The sequence below is a fragment of the Mytilus californianus genome, unplaced genomic scaffold, assembly GCF_021869535.1.
Source record: "Mytilus californianus isolate M0D057914Y unplaced genomic scaffold, xbMytCali1.0.p SCAF_7, whole genome shotgun sequence".
Taxonomy (NCBI): Eukaryota; Metazoa; Mollusca; class Bivalvia; order Mytilida; family Mytilidae; genus Mytilus; species Mytilus californianus.
Genome location: NW_026262723.1, coordinates 99,400,564 through 99,419,251, shown reverse-complemented (window position 1 = coordinate 99,419,251; position 18,688 = coordinate 99,400,564). Strand labels below are relative to the sequence as shown.

Sequence of the window (18,688 nt, the reverse complement as noted above, 5' to 3'; positions counted from 1 at the left end):
CTTCACGGAGAATGATGCTGAAAATTTACTAAGTATAGGAATCTGGAAAATTTCCAAATGTTTCACAAAATGAGTTGCACATACATACTTTTAGAAAGTTTGAAAACTCTTGGTTGAAAATCTAAGGAGTTGATTACCCAAACAGGTACCCTTTTTTAGGAATGGTGCTGTAAGAAGGAATTGATTACCAAAACAGGTACCCTCCAGACAAAATGATGTCGATACTTGATAAAGTTTAACCATACTTTTAAATTCAAAGTATTTTATTGTTTAAACATCAAATGTAAATGTAAACAGAGGGATTCAACAAATTAGACACAGCATGTACAGATCCATTCTGATACCAGATTGCATAAAAATAGTTGGGTTGGAATGTTTCTTAAAACAATGGGGATTCTCTACACTGAACATTTAAATATTTGGAAACTTTGTTCAACGGCCAAAAATGTTTCCATTACCTCAAATGCACTTGACTTGTGTTCTGCATGTATACATTTTTATTGACATATTTAATAAGATTAAGTATGAATATCCTTATTTAGTTGTATAGTGTTATTTTTCTAAGCTCTAATTGTGCAGTTTAACTCTAAGCAAATTTTTGCATATGAAAACTTAAACTTCCTGTATCAACACATATTATATATTTACAGGTTAACTTCAAAAGACAACTTAAAATATACTTACAACCCATTATCGCAGATTTTCATCTTTTTGAAAATAAAATTAAACAGACAAACATTATGAAAGTCTCAATAACAACTTGCAATTTGATAAATCCTGTCCTTCACATTTATTTAACCCACATAAAAGGAGTTTTATTACCTTCCACAATGAATTATAAAATCATTTAAATATAAACATGAACTGGTTTAATACACATAAAAAAAACAGGAACTGAATAAAATCGTAGTGAATTGATATTGATCTGAGTAAACATGTCTTACCATGTGTTTACCAAACTATCCCCTTCCTGATCCTAATCCCTTTTCATATATGTAATTAACAGAAAGTAACAGTAGGTGTAATTAGTCCATTACTAAATAGTTTATTTAACCTGAGACTACTATAGAAGTTTCAGAGTTAACTAAGGATTAAAATGATAGTTATTAAAGTGTATTCAATCAGTTTTAACACGCTTTCAAATCTATACAAAATTTAAATACTTATACATCTTCTTTATTCATATTAACAAATACTGTACTTCCTATCAATAACAACAACAACAATACATAAGAGGGTTACACAGTTAGTTATACAGCTTATTTTCCTGATGACCTCGAATATGAAATTTAAAAAAAAAGGGGTATACATGCTCATGGCATACATTTGTGAAGTAGAAAAAGTATAATGTTTATATAATTTATGTACAGCTGTATAAAATATTACAAAAAATAAAAGTATTAGAAATTGTTGTTAACTGATTGATCATAGGCAGATCCAGGGGAGGGACCTAGGGGACCTAGGCCCCCTTTTGTGGGAAAAATTTGGTTGATTATATAGGGAATCACTGAAGCCCACCCCCTTATTAAAAGTTCTGGATCCGCCACTGTTGATTTTAATAAGTGATCAATCACTTTGTATTTGAAAGTATGAACATTTGTCATGATTCTAAATGATGTAGACAATATGTTCTATAAGGATGGTCCAGAATACAGAAAAGATTTTTTGTTTATCAAAAGCAAGTATTAGATTTCCTTGAACAACATTTTTCTTTGTGTTTGAAACCAAATGAAATTTGTAAGTAAGATATAATTGAGATACATATACATGTATGTCAACAAAAACTTGATATTTTATTTCTGCATGGTCAACTGTCATCCAGTTATATTGCTTGAATGATGTGGATTCTTATATTTTTGTGGATTGAGGAAACTTTGTATTTTTGAGGATACTTGATTTGGTGGTTTTGCCAAAGTTTCCATTCAAGTCTATTCTATACTTTGTTGAACATTTTAATTCATGGCTTGTCTCTTTAAATGAATAAACAAAAATTGGTACCTAACAAATGATAATGAATCCTCAGTAAGGACTGATATTATAATAGCAGTTCTCTTTTGTAATTATAAGATGCTGTTTAAACCCTTTAACTTTTACAGCTACTCCATACTATACAACTATAATTAATTAGGGGTACTTATATAACCATTATAGAATAATTTTCTACAGTCTAGATTTACAAATTTCTTAATTTTCAATAGTTGACGAAACCCAGATAAAATTAGGAGCAGAATCAATTTGGTTTGTCAAGGTGAGGGAATGAAAAAATTTAATTGCTAAGAGATTCATCTGATTACTTGTTAAAGAGTCTAACAATTTTTATTACAAATAAACAGCAAATATAGCATAATTTTTTCTTAAAATTTTCACAAAACATTAGTAAAGCAGTACACAATCTATTGCAACTGAAAAAAATAGGCTCAATTTGCATACTTAATTAGCTAAAAGCAGAAAAAAACATTTTTTTAAATGCTGGAGATCCCATTTGATTTTTTTATGCTCAATAATGTAATAGATATATTTTAAGCAGTATTGTTGTGCAGGCATTGTGGCTATACGTCACATTATATATAAGAATAACTCATTTATGGAAATTTATTGAAAACAGAAATAGACTTTTTAAAGAGCCTGTGTTGCTCACATAAATTACGGTGGCCATCAAGTCTTTGCACTTACTCCTGAATACTGCATGCTTACTAAAGAAGCAGCAAATACCAATTCTCAAATCAGTCACCAAGTTGACCAGGCTGGCGATGGAACCAAGGACCTCACACACTGGAGGCAAGCATGCTTCCACAAAACCGCTGAGGCAGTTGAATGCAGTTGACACCTGGACAAGATGCCCTTAGGATATGTAATTATCTACATTTTTTATTTTAAAAAAAATCTTTTTTTTTCTTTGAAGGCTAGTATGAATGATAACAAAAACCACTAATGTTACAATAGTTTTTTTATCTTCATATTTTTAGCACTTTGTATTGGATAATATGATCTAATATTGGACAACTACAATCAGATTACTATGTATAAACATGATAAAAGTTGTGAAAATGTTAATGGATCAATAAAATCACAATGATCCAACATATTTGTCTTATCTGTAATTAAACAGAACTGTCTGGTCACTTTGATATAATGTCATCGATTTCTACACCAATCACTGTTCTATTGTACCAATACCAATTATAGGCTTTTGCTGAGCTAACAATACTGTTTTACAAAACAGGAAATAAAGTTGATGATTTGTTAATCAAAGAAAGAAACCAAGGACCTCCATAGAATGTAATTTCATATATTAGAGTTTATCTCTTTCCTTCAAATACCAATTATAAGATTTTTTTTATAAGTGCAGATCAGAAGAATCCAAAATGTCTATACTTATGGTCATTAGTGATTCCATCCCACCTTACATTGTCAACGTATATTTGTCACACCTAACAGAAGATTCCCTGGGAACTTTGTTATAAACGTAGTTATATATATATATTGTCTTTTTTCATTAACAAAGTGTTCATAATGTTTATTATGTTCCCTTCTGTTTTATATAACTATATATTATTATATTATTATAAATTTCATGTTGCTTACACATGATAATGTTGTAATTTAAATGTGCTATAGCATAATTGTGCTTATTGCAATAAACATCTTTATCTTTATCTTTATAAACAATGCCATAACAAATAAACCCTTCATTCTGTAAGGAACAAATATCGTGGACACAAATTATAGATTGAAGATCCAATGACAAAACTCACAGTCATGACAACTAATAACACGGATCAGTGAACCATCAAATAAAGTCATGGTCAGATAAACCATGTCAGAAACACATTTTCACCTTTAAATGATTCTATGTCAGAAATAAATAAATACTTTTACTACTGTACACCAAATATAGTTGACATTGAGAAAACTGGCCATATCACCTAAACTGAACCATAATCAAAGTACTGAAGTACTGAACATCGGATGACCGCAAGTTCTTGTGGATGGTCACAAGCACTTGTCTCAGAAAAAAAAATCACATCTCTATACCTGAAAGTGAGGTTAATGTACCAAGATATATTTTTTCTGAGACAAATTCGTGCATGGATGCTGAATAAATGACAGGGAATTCAACCTCACCGTAATAACTATTATATTGTAGTGATACAAATCAGTATACTCTGGTTTGTTGTTATATACTATATCAATATTTGTATATAACAGTTACATGTATATAATATAACTTTCATCCATTTGTATATCATTCTATTCTACTATTCTAATAATAGTGCAGTGCAAGTTCATGGTGGACACTCTTCTGTAATAATTAAATTTTTCTAATAGATTGGACTTGAGTAGGCATTCATATTTTTCCCGCAAAACGTTCTTGAGATATTCTTCCGCATGCGTTAACACAATTTTTTTGTACGTGTGCATAGATATTGATGATTTTTTACTTATATATTTATTTCTAACGACAAAACATTTTCATATTATTAATTTAAGTTCTAAAAAAAATATTTTTATGAGTAGTCATTGAAGAAATGAATTTATAACAAGCGATAAGGAATGTTATTTTGCACTCGTTTATGTCCGCATAATTATACAATCGGTTACCAGTCATAAACGAAAGTCAAATCTCTGTGGCAACAATACATCAGAATGCCCTCACGTTCACTGCGATGTAAAATTCAGGGTAACCCTCTCAGAGAACCACCTTACAATAATACATTGTACTGAATATAGGTCACCTATCAGCTATATTGAATGAGAAAGTGGCCTAATCATTAGAACTTAAAATTTGTCATTAACCTTAATAAATTGCTTCGCCGAGCACAGCTGGATACGACCGCAGAGGTCCAACCCTGAACAGGTCTGAATTTGGATTGTAATTAAATATTTGACACATAATAGGTTTCTGACACAGAATTACTGTAGTCAAAGAACTTAGAATTGGTTATATGATTGAATTTATATTCAATTTTTTGCTTTTGTGCAAAACACTATGCTATTGCAAATTGACATTGACCCCCCCCCCCCCCCCCTTTAAAAAAAAAAAAAAAAAAAATTGAAGGATTTTCTATAATCTTGAGGAGAATAAATTGTCTCCCCCACCCCCCTTTTCCCAAAAAAAAAAAATCTTTCCCTCAGTCATGGTCATAATTTCAATTCAAATTTCCAATGGAGTTTGCAACCATAATAACCCATTTAAATACATCATAAAAGTCTTAAAATAGAAAATGACATACATAATCATAGCTAAAATTAATTTACCTTAATCAGCATTTTTAAAATCATTAAAATAGTAACTTCTATAAATGAATTGACAGCTAATCACCTCAAGACAATACAAAAATTCTTTATACATAATTTAAAAGCAGTGTAAGGGAGGTAATTCAAAGTTGTGTTTGAATTACCTCCCTTACACTGTAATTTGTACTTAATTGTCCATTAACCAGGACACCCTTGTTTTTTCTCACTTTTTTGCCCCTAATTCCTACACGGTTTGAGCCATAACCCCCAAAGCCAATCCTAGCCATCCCTTTGTGGTATGGAAACTTGTGGTATAATTTCAGAGAGATCCATGAACTGTTCCACAAGTTATTGTCATGAAACTAGAAAAATGCTTATTTGAGCCCCTTTTTGGCCCCTAATTCCTAAACTGTTAGGACCATAACCCCCAAAATCAATCCCAACCTTCCTTTTGTGGTTATAAACCTTATGTTTAAATTTCATAGATTTCTATTTAATTATACTAAAGTTATTGTCCGGAAACCAACTGTCTTCAGATGACGACGACGACAACGTGATACCAATATACGAAAAACTATGGAGTTATTAAATGAATTCAAAGTATTAAATTTTCAAAGAACTTATTGTGTGAAAAAAGGGATTTTTTACTACATGGAGCCGCATCACGAAAGGATTTTTGGGGTATGCTAATTTACGGAAAAATGAATCACATTTCATACCCCGAAAATTTAACCACATATGTGAAAATGTCTCAGCTTCGAAACGAGCCATCATACATATCCAAGTTTACGATATGGACTGAGCTACAGAAGAAAACGTTACCATTACCACCTATAAAAAATCAATTGTGCATATCGCCCCAAATGATGCCCCCTCACTGATGTAAAGTGTTATTTTAAAATACACAAAGTTGAGCATGGGAGCACATAGGTCTATGGTTCACTGTAGGAGGAGTTATCCGGAAATGCTATGCACCTCTTATGCAAGTATATACTCCAAAAATGACAAAGTTCAACTATCTCCCAAAAGAGCAAATATTAATAATAAACTGTTAACACAGAGATATGTCTCGCCTATTTGTTATTTTGATAATGCAAATGTTGAAATTAAAATAGCAATACTTTAACATGTAAGTTATGCAAATATTCAAAGTCAATAAACCATGACTGAAGGTGCAGGGCTAAACAATCTCCATGGAAATGAGATGTGCCAATGCTAATACAACTGCAAACCAAATACCATTGACTTCATAAAACATTCCCTTTAAACAAACCTAAACACAAACATTAACTTGTAAACTATGTAAAAGTTTCAAAGTCAATGAACCATAATTAGGGGGTGGGGTTATATAATCTCCATGGAAATGAAACTTGCAAATGCCAATACATTTGTATACATTGGCATACTGAATATCATTGACTTAACATTAGTGGTTCATCTTAAACTGAACTAATCACAAACTAATACATGTAAACTAAGCAAAAGTTTCAAAGTCAATAGACCATGACTAAGGGTTAGGGACCAAATATTCTCCATGGAAACGAGATGTGCTAATGCTTATACAACTGCATACCAATTATCATTGACCTACCACTAAAGGTTCCCCTTAAACTGACCTAATCACAAACTAATACATGAAAACTAAGCAAAAGTTTCAAAGTCAATAGACCATAAATGAGGGGGCGGGGCCAAATAATCTCCATGGAAATGAGATATGCCAATGCTTATACAACTGCATACCAAATATCATTAACCTACCACTAGTGGTTCCCCATAAACTGACCTAATCACAAACTAATACATGTAAACTAAGCAAAGTTTCAAAGTCAATAGACCTGGACTGAAGGGGCGGGGCCTAATAATCTCCATGGTAATGAGATGTGCTAATGCTAATACAACTGCATACCAAATATCTTTGACCTACCACTAGTGATTCACCATGAACTAGACCTAATCACAAACTAATACATTGTTGACGCCGCTGCCGTCTCCAACGCAAGAAACAGCATACCTATGTCTCGCTTTTTGACTCTGTCAAGCCGAGACAAAAATCAAAACCCTGACCACATGCACACCTTCAATATATGTACAAACAGCCAGCAAGGTGAAAACTTCCTAACATTCAAACTGTAGGAAGAGTTATCCGGAAACGCTATGCACCTCCTATGCAAGTAAATACTCCAAAAAATGACAAAGTTCAACCATTTCTAAAAAGAGCAAATATTAATAAAAATCAAAACCCTGACCACATGCACACCTTCAATATATGTACAAACAGCCAGCAAAGTGAAAACTTACTAGCATTCAAACTGTAGGAGGAGTTATCTGGAATAACTATGTACCCAAAATGGTATGGACAGACATACAGGGGTAATACAATATGCCCCCCAACTTTTAGTTGCAGGGGCATAAAAATTCTTAAGGGTTTCCACGAAACCCTGCGTCTTGCCCACGACTGTTACTGTAAGTGTAAAAGTGTAATGTTGACTTAACATTAAATCAATTTATCATTAAAATACAGAATTTTAATAAAATGCTTCGACAAGCGCAGCATGATACGACCGCAGAGGTCGAACACTGAAAAGTTGGGGCAAGTTTGGACACAATATTCAAGCTTGATACTGTCTGAATTCGAATTGTGATTAAATTTTTGACATAATACAGGTTTCTGACACAAAATAAATGTGGTCAAAGATCTTAAAAATTTGAAATGGGACATTTAATTTACTTAGTATGGTCTGATATCCAAAATCTGACAACATGGTTAGATTCAGCATATAAAAAACACCAAAAATTTAATTTTAGTTGAATTCAAACAATTTTGGACCCTTTAAACCTTAATATGGACTTATTTGAAAACAGGGCTCAAAATAAAAAATCTAAATGCACAATAAGATTCAGCATATCATAGAGCCGCAATAATTCAGTTTTTGATGAAATCAAACAAAGTTTAATTTTGGACCCTTTTGACCTCAATGTAGACCAATTTAAAAATGGGGCCCAATATCCAAAATAGTAATACACGGTTAGAACCCCCAAAAATTAAAGACTTAATTTAATCCCATTGAAATTGTTTAAAAAATTTGTATTTACTTTCAATTGAAGATTTCTTGCTATTGTACAGTACTGTGCTGTTGCACAATACTTAGTAATCTGTTATATATAATAATTTACACACCCTGTTTGGTGTGTATATCCTGCCATATCAGCATTTGTTGCTTTAATATATAAATCAGAAATAATCAATTTAAAAATGTAAAAAAAAATTATGACCCCCCCCCAAAAAAAAAATAATTTGAAAAAAATCCCCCCCCCCCCCCCACAATTTTTTTGAAATTTTGAAGATTATTTTCTTTTCAGGAAAACTGTACACTTTCAGAGAGTTCCATAAACTTTAACACAAGTTATTGTCTGGAAACTAGAAAAATGCTTGTTTTTGGCCCCTTTTTTGCCCCTAATTTCTATACGTCTGGGGCAATTACCCCCAAACTCAATCCCAGTCTTCCCTTTGTGGTATGGAACCTTGTAGTACAAGTATTGAACCTTCTGGTAAAATTTCATAGAGGTCCATTCACTTAAACTAAAGTTATTGTCCGGAAACCAATTGTGCATTCGTACGACGACATGATAGCATTGTACGAACGCAAATTTACGGTCGTATAAAAAAATTCAAACCTTTTATCTTTAGATGCTATTTCATGGTCTAGAAGATTAGCTTCTGTCCGTTTCATAACAATCCTTGAAGGTTTACAAATGTATCATGTCAAAAAAGTTTAATCCCAGACTGTCTGTAATTGTTAACTGTAAAAAAACTAAATCAATCTATCAGAAAAATACTAAAAATGAAAAAAATATATTTTCAAAGGTTTGCTTCAGACATTATCTCTTAATCATTAAAAAGCTTCTACCAAAGTTTCAAAAAACTCTATGAAGGTTTGATAAAGTAATTGGTGTGTAACAAACTTTAACTGCAGACTGTATCTACTTGTTAACTAAAAACAAGAGTACACATGCTGAAATGTCTTGCCTACTATACTGACTATTGATTTTATGTTGATAGTCCTACATATAAAGTTTTAATACAAGCATAACATTAACATTTATGATCCAAAAAAATGAGGTCAAGGTCAGATAAACCAAGCCCAAAATACATGTACACCTTTCATACAATCATGCCGTACACAGAATATAGATGACCTATTGCTTTTAGTATAAAAGAAACAGACCAAACCATGGAAATTCTATATTGACCAATGAACCATGAAACTGAAGTCAAGGTCAGATGAACCCTGCCAGACAGACATGTACACCTTTAAATCATTCCATGCATCAAATATAGTTCACCTATTGCTTATAGTATCTAAGAAACAAATTATTGTTGACCTATTGCTTAAAGTTTAAGAAAAACAGACCAAAACACAAAAACTTAACATAAGCAATGAACCATGACAAGAGGCTCTCAAGAGCCTGAATCGCTCACCTGTATTTCAGAGGAGAAGATTTTTAAATGTTAGCAAACTTGATGAACAAATTGTGTAAAATTGTCTTTAAAGGGCAATAACTCCTTAAGGGGTCAATTGACAATTTTTGTCATACTAACTTTTTTGTAGATCTTACTTTGCTGAACATTATTGCTGCTTACAGTTTATATATATCTATAATAATATTCAAAATAATAACAAATAAAATGCTTCGCTGGGCGCAGCTTGATACGACCGCAGAGGTCGAACCCTGAACAGTTGGGGCAAGTATGGACACAACATTCAAGCTTGATACAGCTCTGAATTTGGATTGTGATTAAATATTTGACACAGCATAGGTTTCTGACACAGAAAGAATGTGGTCTTAGAACTTCAATTTTTTTAATTTACCTATTATGGTCCAATGTCCAAAATCAAAATACATGGTTAGATTCAGCATATCAAAGAACCCCATATATTCAATTTTTGTTGAAATCAAACAAAGTTTAATTTTGGACCCCAACTTGGACAAACTTGAAAACTGGTCCCATAATCAAAAATCTAAACATGTGTTAGATTCAGCATATCAAAGTACCCGAAGAATTCAATTTTTGTTAAAATCAAACTAAGTTTAATTTTGGACCCTTTGGACCTTAATGTAGACAAATTTAAAAAACGGGACCCTAAATTAAAAATCTAAAAACACAGTTAGATTTGGCATATCAAAGAACCCCAATAATTCAATTTTTGATGAAATCAAACAAAGTTTAATTTTGGACCCTTTTGACCTCAATATGAACCAATCTGATAGCGGGCCCACAAATAAAAAATCTAAATACATGGTAAGATTCAGCATATCAAAGAACCCCATATATTCAATTTTTGTTGAAATCAAACAAAGTTTAATTTTGGACCCCAATTTGGACCATCTTGAAAACTGGGCCAAAAATCTAAAATCTAAATACATGTTTAGATTCAGCATATCAAAGAACCCCATATATTCAATTTTTGTTGAAATCAAACAAAGTTTAATTTTGGACCCCAACTTGGACCAACTTGAAAACTGGTCCCATAATCAAAAATCTAAACACATGTTTAGATTCAGCATATCAAAGAACCCCAAAAATTCAATTTTTGTTAAAATCAAACTAAGTTTAATTTTGGACCCTTTGGACCTTAATGTAGAGCAATTTAAAAAACAGGACCCAAAATTAAAAATCTAAATACACGGTTAGATTTGGCATATCAAAGAACCCAATAATTCAATTTTTGATGAAATCAAACAAAGTTTAATTTTGGACCCTTTTGACCTCAATATGAACCAATTTGATAGCGGGCCCACAAATAAAAAATCTAAATACATGGTAAGATTCAGCATATCAAAGAACCCCATATATTCAATTTTTGTTGAAATCAAACAAAGTTTAATTTTGGACCCCAATTTGGACCAACTTGAAAACTGGGCCAAAAATCTAAAATCTAAATACATGTTTAGATTCAGCATATCAAAGAACCCCATATATTCAATTTTTGTTGAAATCAAACAAAGTTTAATTTTGGACCCCAACTTGGACCAACTTGAAAACTGGTCCCATAATCAAAAATCTAAACACATGTTTAGATTCAGCATATCAAAGAACCCCAAAAATTCAATTTTTGTTAAAATCAAACTAAGTTTAATTTTGGACCCTTTGGACCTTAATGTAGAGCAATTTAAAAAACAGGACCCAAAATTAAAAATCTAAATACACGGTTAGATTTGGCATATCAAAGAACCCCAATAATTCAATTTTTGATGAAATCAAACAAAGTTTAATTTTGGACCCTTTTGACCTCAATATGAACCAATTTGATAGCGGGCCCACAAATAAAAAATCTAAATACATGGTAAGATTCAGCATATCAAAGAACCCCATATATTCAATTTTTGTTGAAATCAAACAAAGTTTAATTTTGGACCCCAATTTGGACCAACTTGAAAACTGGGCCAAAAATCTAAAATCTAAATACATGTTTAGATTCAGCATATCAAAGAACCCCATATATTCAATTTTTGTTGAAATCAAACAAAGTTTAATTTTGGACCCCAACTTGGACCAACTTGAAAACTGGGCCCATAATCAAAAATCTAAACACATGTTTAGATTCAGCATATCAAAGAACCCTAAGAATTCAATTTTTGTTAAAATCAAACTAAGTTTAATTTTGGACCCTTTAGACCTTAATGTAGACAAATTTAAAAAACGGGACCCAAAATTAAAAATCTAAATACACGGTTAGATTCGGCATATCAAAGAACCCCAATAATTCAATTTTTGATGAAATCAAACAAAGTTTAATTTTGGACCCTTTGGACCTCAATGTGGACCAATTTAAAAACGGGGCCCAAAATCCAAAAACTTAATACACGGTTAGATTCAGCATATTAAAGAACCCCAAGAATTCAAGAATAAAACCCCATTGAAATTGATCAAGAAATAAGCAATTTATACGAAGTATCTTCTTTTGCACAATACTGTGCAATTGAATATTTCTTGCTATTGCGCAATACTGTACAATTGACAATTTCTTGCTATTGCGCAATATTGTGCTATTGGATATTTCTTGCTATTGCGCAATACTGTTAAATTGAAGATTTCTTGCTATTGCGCAATACTGTGCAATTGAAGATTTCTTGCTATTGTGCAATACTGTGCAATTGAAAATTTCTTGCTATTTCACAATACTTATTATATAATAATTTACACATCCTGTTTGGTGTGTATCTCCTACCATATCATTATTATTTGCTTTTAAATATAAATCAGAAATAACCAACTTAAAATGGAAAATTTTAAAAGAAAAAAAAAAAGGAAAAAAAGAAAAAAAAAAAAAAAAAAATCCCCCCCCCCAAATTTTTTGAACCCCCTTATGATTCATCACCCCCAAACTCAATCCCAGCCTTCCCTTTGTGGTATGGTACCTTGCAGTACAATTTCAGAGAGATCCATACACTTGAACACAAGTTATTGTCTGTAAACTAGAAAAATGCTTATTTTTGGCCCCTTTTTGGCCCCCAATTCCTAAACGTTTCGGGCAATTACCCCCAAACTCAATTCCAGCTTTCCCTTTGTGATATGGAACCTTGTAGTACAATTTCAGAAATATCCAAACACTTACACACAAGTTATTGTCATGAAACTAGAAAAATGCTTGTTTTTTGCCCCTTTTTTGGCCCCTAATTCCTAAAATTTTGAGGCAATTACCCCCAAAATCAATTACAGCCTTCTCTTTGTGATATGGAACCTTGTGGTACAATGTCAGAGAGATCCATACACTTACACACAAGTTATTGTCTGAAAGTTACAAAAATGCTTATTTTTGGCCCCTTTTTGGCCCCTAATTCCTTAACCTTTGGTACCATAACCCCCAAAATCAATCCCAACCTTCCTTTTGTGGTATTGAACCTTATGGTGAAATTTCATGGAGATCCATTCACTTAAACTAAAGTTAGAGTGCGAAAACCAATGTGTCTTCGGACGACGCCGGACGACGACAACGACGACGACGACGACGACGACGCCAACGTCATACCAATATACGACCAAAAAATTTTTAATTTTTGCGGTCGTATAAAAACTGCAAAATTTTGTTAAAACTACCAATTCGGTGGCAGCAACCCAACAATGGGTTGTTCGATTCGTCTGAAAATTTCATAGCTGATAGATCTTGACCAATTGAACAATTTTACCCCATGTCAGATTTGCTCTAAAAGATTAAGTTTTTGAGATATAAGCCAAAAACTGCATTTGACCCTTATGTTCTATTTGTAGCCATGGCGGCCATGTTTGTCGATGGATACAAACTTTGGATACATTTATAAACAAGATACCCTAAGGAACATTTAGTTAAAGTTTGAAGGTAATTGGCCCAGTAGTTTCAGAGGAGAAGATTTTTAAATGTTAGCAAACTTGATGAACAAATTGTGTAAAATTGTCTTTAAAGGGCAATAACTCCTTAAGGGGTCAATTAACAATTATGGTCATATTAACTTTTTTGTAGATCTTACTTTGCTGAACAGTATTGCTGCTTACAGTTTATATATATCTATAATAATATTCAAAATAATAACAAAAAACTGCAAAATTTTGTTAAAACTACCAATTCGGTGGCAGCAACCCAACAATGGGTTGTTCGATTCGTCTGAAAATTTCATAGCTGATAGATCTTGACCAATTGAACAATTTTATCCCATGTCAGATTTGCTCTAAAAGCTTTAGTTTTTTGAGATATAAGCCAAAAACTGCATTTGACCCCTATGTTCTATTTTTAGCCATGGCGGCCATGTTTGTCGATGGATCAAAACTTTGGATACAATTTATAAACTAGATACCCTAAGGAGCATTTAGTTAAAGTTTGAAGGTATTTGGCCCAGTAGTTTCAGAGGAGAAGATTTTTGAAATAGTTTACCACAACAGACGACGACGACGGACGCCAAGTGATGGCATAAGCTCACATGGGGCCAGGGCCCCGGTGAGCTAAAAATGAGGTCAAGGTCTCATAAAACCTGCCAGACTGACATGTACATCGTAAAATATTTCCATATACCAAATATAGTTGATCTGTTGCATACAGTATTAGAAAAACAGACCAAATCACAAAACCTTAACATTGAGCAATGAACTGTGAAAAAGGTCAAGGTCAAATAAAACCTGCCAGACTGACATGTACATTGTAAAATATTTCCATACACCAAATATAGTTAACCTATTGCATACAGTAATAGAAAAACAGACCAAAACACAAAAACTAAACTATAACCACTGAACCACGAAAATGAGGTCAAGGTCAGATGACACCTACCAGTTGGACATGTACACCTTACAATCATTACATACACCAAATATAGTAGACCTGACCATGAAAACTTAACCATGTTCACTGATCCATGAAATGAGGTCGAGGTCAAGTGAAAACTGTCTGACAGGCATGAGGACCTTGCAAGGTAGGCACATAACAAATATAGTTATCCTATTACTCATAATAAGAGAGAAATTAACATTACAAAAAAATGTTAACTTTTTTTTTCAAGTAGCCACTGAACCATGAAAATGAGGTCAAGGACAATGGACATATGACAGATGGAAACTTCATATCATAAGGCATCTATATACAAAGTATGAAGCATTCATATCTTCTACCTTCTGAAATATTAAGCTTTCTGCAACAAAAACAAAGTCCATTTATCAGTAAAATACGGGATAATGAAAATAAATAGTTTTAAAATTTTACTCGGGATACTGTATTTTATTCATAAACAAGCTTCTGTCCAAATTTATTAAAACTCCATGTAGGTTTGACAAAGTTATTGATGTCCAAAAAAACTTTAACCACAGACTGAACCTAAATGTTGATGATGCCAAAGACGGAGTCTGGCTTTCACGAAATATATTTCGCTGGCTTGACAAAAATCATAAGTGCAAAGTGGCATAACTCTGGGTTTGTCAACAGACCAGGAAATCCTAGATATATGATCATTTTCATTTTAAGATCTTACAATGAACAAAGTTTCATGAATATCTGATGAAGCATGTAGAAGAAGTTGCATCCACTAAGTGCATGCTGAATAGTATAAAAAATTTCTAAGTGCAAAGGGCCATAACTCTGGGATTTGTCAACTTACCAGGTACCCTACTGTTTTGCATATTTTCATATAAGGATCTTACAAAGTACTTAATTCATGAACATCTAACAAAAAATTTAAGAATTGTGTTCACATGTATATTGAAAAGGATCAAATTTTCTCTTATTTCAAGGGGCATAATTGGAGAAATACTCAAAGATGAAAAAACCTATGTGCTGCAAAATTGACTAGTATATCATAATGGGTAATTATTCAAATTATGGTTTAAATTGGACAGAGGACTTAAAAGTTAGTTCAGAGAGACAGACAGCAGAGGGACAGAGGGACTGACTTTGTTTGCAGGTGTTTAAATATTGCAAATCAATTTCAGAATGATGATGTCAATTTTAAATTTCAGATTTATTTTTTTTGTTTCCCTTGACATAGGAATGCTTTTACCTGGGGCAGTTTCCCTTTGACAGATGAATGCTTACCTGGGGCAGCAGTGGAATCTATTTGTGTATTTTCTTGGACATCCGGGTCAAATGAACAGAGACCAAGACCTCCACCAAAATCTCTTTTGGTCAGTCCGTGTGTTTGTATTGCCTAATTTTGGTTAAGGTTAGCTTATCAAGTAGCTGCAATATCAACATGAAACTTCATCAATGAATACATCAACATGTCCTTTCTACTATTACTCATCAAATCTATTTTATGAATTTTATGTTTTTGCAATACATAATGCATATGGGAAATTGTTCCAAAAATATGAGATACAAACATTAAATAACCATTGGGGAAGTGCTTAAAACTGCTTCAAGTAATTAGAAAATAACAAAATTAGCAACAAGGATACCTGTTCTCTATAAGCTGTTAATTGGATAATACACTAACAACTTTTAATCAATAACGAACTGAACTCTCTCATAATTAAATGTCCCCTGCAAAGATATTAAATAACTTAATTACTCCTTAGATGTTCACAACAAAAAGGTGTGCCATTCTCATGAATTTGTATACAAAAATAGGGACAAACAAACGATTTCAGAGAATTGATGTGTGATTTTATTAAAGATTAAAAGGCAGTGGAATGTATTTAGAAAAGATCTAAAAGGCAACAACAGTCAATGTGCAACCAATCGAAATTATTTTGAAATACTTAGCTTTCTCCAGACATATTAAGATCAATGTGCAACCAACCGAAATTATTTTGAAATACTTAGCTTTCTCCAGACATATTAAGATGACTTGCAATAAAAATGAGGTCCACAGAGATTGTTGTCTTCACTTAAAAAAAAAACTAACCCAAGAGAATTCCATAAAAAAATGATCAGGATTTTGAGAATACAAATATTGAATGTTAGATATACTTAAAACCAATAAAATGATTTTCAGTAAAATGTATACTGAATTTGCACTTTACAATTTTTTTTTCTATGTATTGACAATGACATGTAAATAAAGCTATTCAAGAAAGACCAGACTAAATAGACTCTGAACAATGCCAAGATAAGTTAGCTTAATTAAAGATCTGTCTAAAATACAATAGTAAAATTCAGAAAGAATTGATAAACATAAGATGCTAACAGAATTTCAAAAAATAAATGGGGAATGTGTCCATGGGACACAGATGATGCCCTCGCTTGCATATAACGTTATAAAGAGCCATAACTCAAGAACTGTAAAAGTGACACTACCCAAATTTGAACTTGATCTGAGTTTTGTGGTAATAAGTTTCATAACATTTAGTTGACATAAACTAAATTTAGAGAACAGAAACGAAAAATTCAGCAATTTTTCCATTTTTAAAGGGCATAACTCTAGAACAGTATAAGTGACGCCACCAAAATTCAATCTTTATCTGTGTTTTGTGGTAATTAACATTGTGCATAAGTTTCATAACATTTGGTTGAGGCAAACTAAAGTTAGAGAACAGAAACAAATATTTCAGCAATTTTGAGATTTGAAAAGGGGCATAACTCTAGAACGGTAAAAGTGACGCCACCAAAATTCAAACTTGATCTGTGTTTTGTGGTAATAAGCATTGTGGATAAGTTTCATAACATTTGGTTGAGGCAAACTAAAGTTAGAGAATGGAAACCAATTTTGGGACGTACGTACGGACGGACGGATGGACGTTACGATGTATGGACGTAGACGAACAAGGGTAAAACTTAATGACCCCTCCGCTACGGCGGGGGCATAAAAATATTCCTTAAAAATTTTGATTTATTCCTAGATTAGTGATTGTCTTTAATCATTTGGATAATTTGGTGTTAAAAGCAGATCTTTGATAGTCTCCCTTTAATCTTTTTACAACCTTTTATGGCAAAAATCTTTGATAGTTTCCCTTTAATCTTTTTACAACCTTTCATGGCAGAGATCTTTGATAGTCTCCCTTTAATCTTTTTACAACCTTTTATGGCAGAGATTTTTGATAGTCTTCCTTTAATCTTTTTACAACCTTTTATGGCAGAGATCTTTGATAGTCTCCCTTTAATCTTTTTACAACCTTTTATGGCAGAGATCTTTGATTTGATTTGATTTTTGATTTTTGGTGTTTTAACGCCATTTTTAAGCACCGCTTTTGGGCTATTTCGTGGCAGCCAGTTTTTATTGGTGGAGGAAGCAGGAGTGCCCGGGGAAAACCACCAACCTTCGATAGGAAAACTGACAATCCTAGTCAATTAAGATTGGAGTCGAGTGCACCCGCACGAGCGGGGTTCAAACTCACAACCTCAGTGTTGACTGGCTAGTGATTACAGTAGTAACTACTTAGACCACTCGGCCACCGAGGCCCCTAGAGATCTTTGATGGTCTCCCTTTAATCTATTCACAACCTTTTATAGCAGAGATCTTTGATAGTCTCCCTTAAATCTATTCACAACTTTTTTAGGCTCTGAGTGATTTTGAGTTCAACATATTGTGTAGACACATTTTGCTATGTTAAGTTGTTGGGTTACTGTCTCACTCACATATACCCAACAAACTCTTTTTTCATATTAACATTTATATGAAAATCCATAAAAAAAACTTCTTGTATGTTTTATGGATTTTTAATGTTATATTTATAATAACTTATATAAAATCAATTTCTTTTACATAAGACCTCATCAAATGATTCTAATGGATTTTCTTTCCAACTGGCATAGTGTTTTAGAGGAGTGGACTTTTGAAAATTGAGAAAAATAGATTGGAATGAACCTTTGGGTCAGGAGAACTGACAATAAATAACATATAATAACTGATGACATTGGCTTAAACTGGCCTATGGGTCACTTGAGCTATAAACTGTTCAATAATTGGTTTATCAAAAAGAGGCATATTTATTCAAAGCGAAGATATCAGATCATCATTAATTCCCTTAAGAAATTCAGAACATTTAACT

General features: G+C 32.6%; 1 protein-coding gene across 5 annotated transcripts in view; it reads right to left on the bottom strand.

Moving 5' to 3' along the window:
* Nucleotides 1-18,688, bottom strand: part of LOC127707408 (G protein-activated inward rectifier potassium channel 3-like) — a 78,243-nt gene that overhangs the window by 17,486 nt on the left and 42,069 nt on the right. Inside the window, exon 4 of one of the 5 annotated variants that reach the window (XM_052211897.1) lies at nt 15,795-15,938. The exons of 3 other annotated variants lie outside the window; for them this stretch is intronic. The gene's annotated coding sequence lies outside the window, so the exon portion shown is untranslated. Of the gene's footprint in view, nt 1-684; nt 842-15,794; nt 15,939-18,688 lie in introns of those variants that run through there. One more of the 5 variants, XM_052211896.1, reaches the window with a different exon arrangement.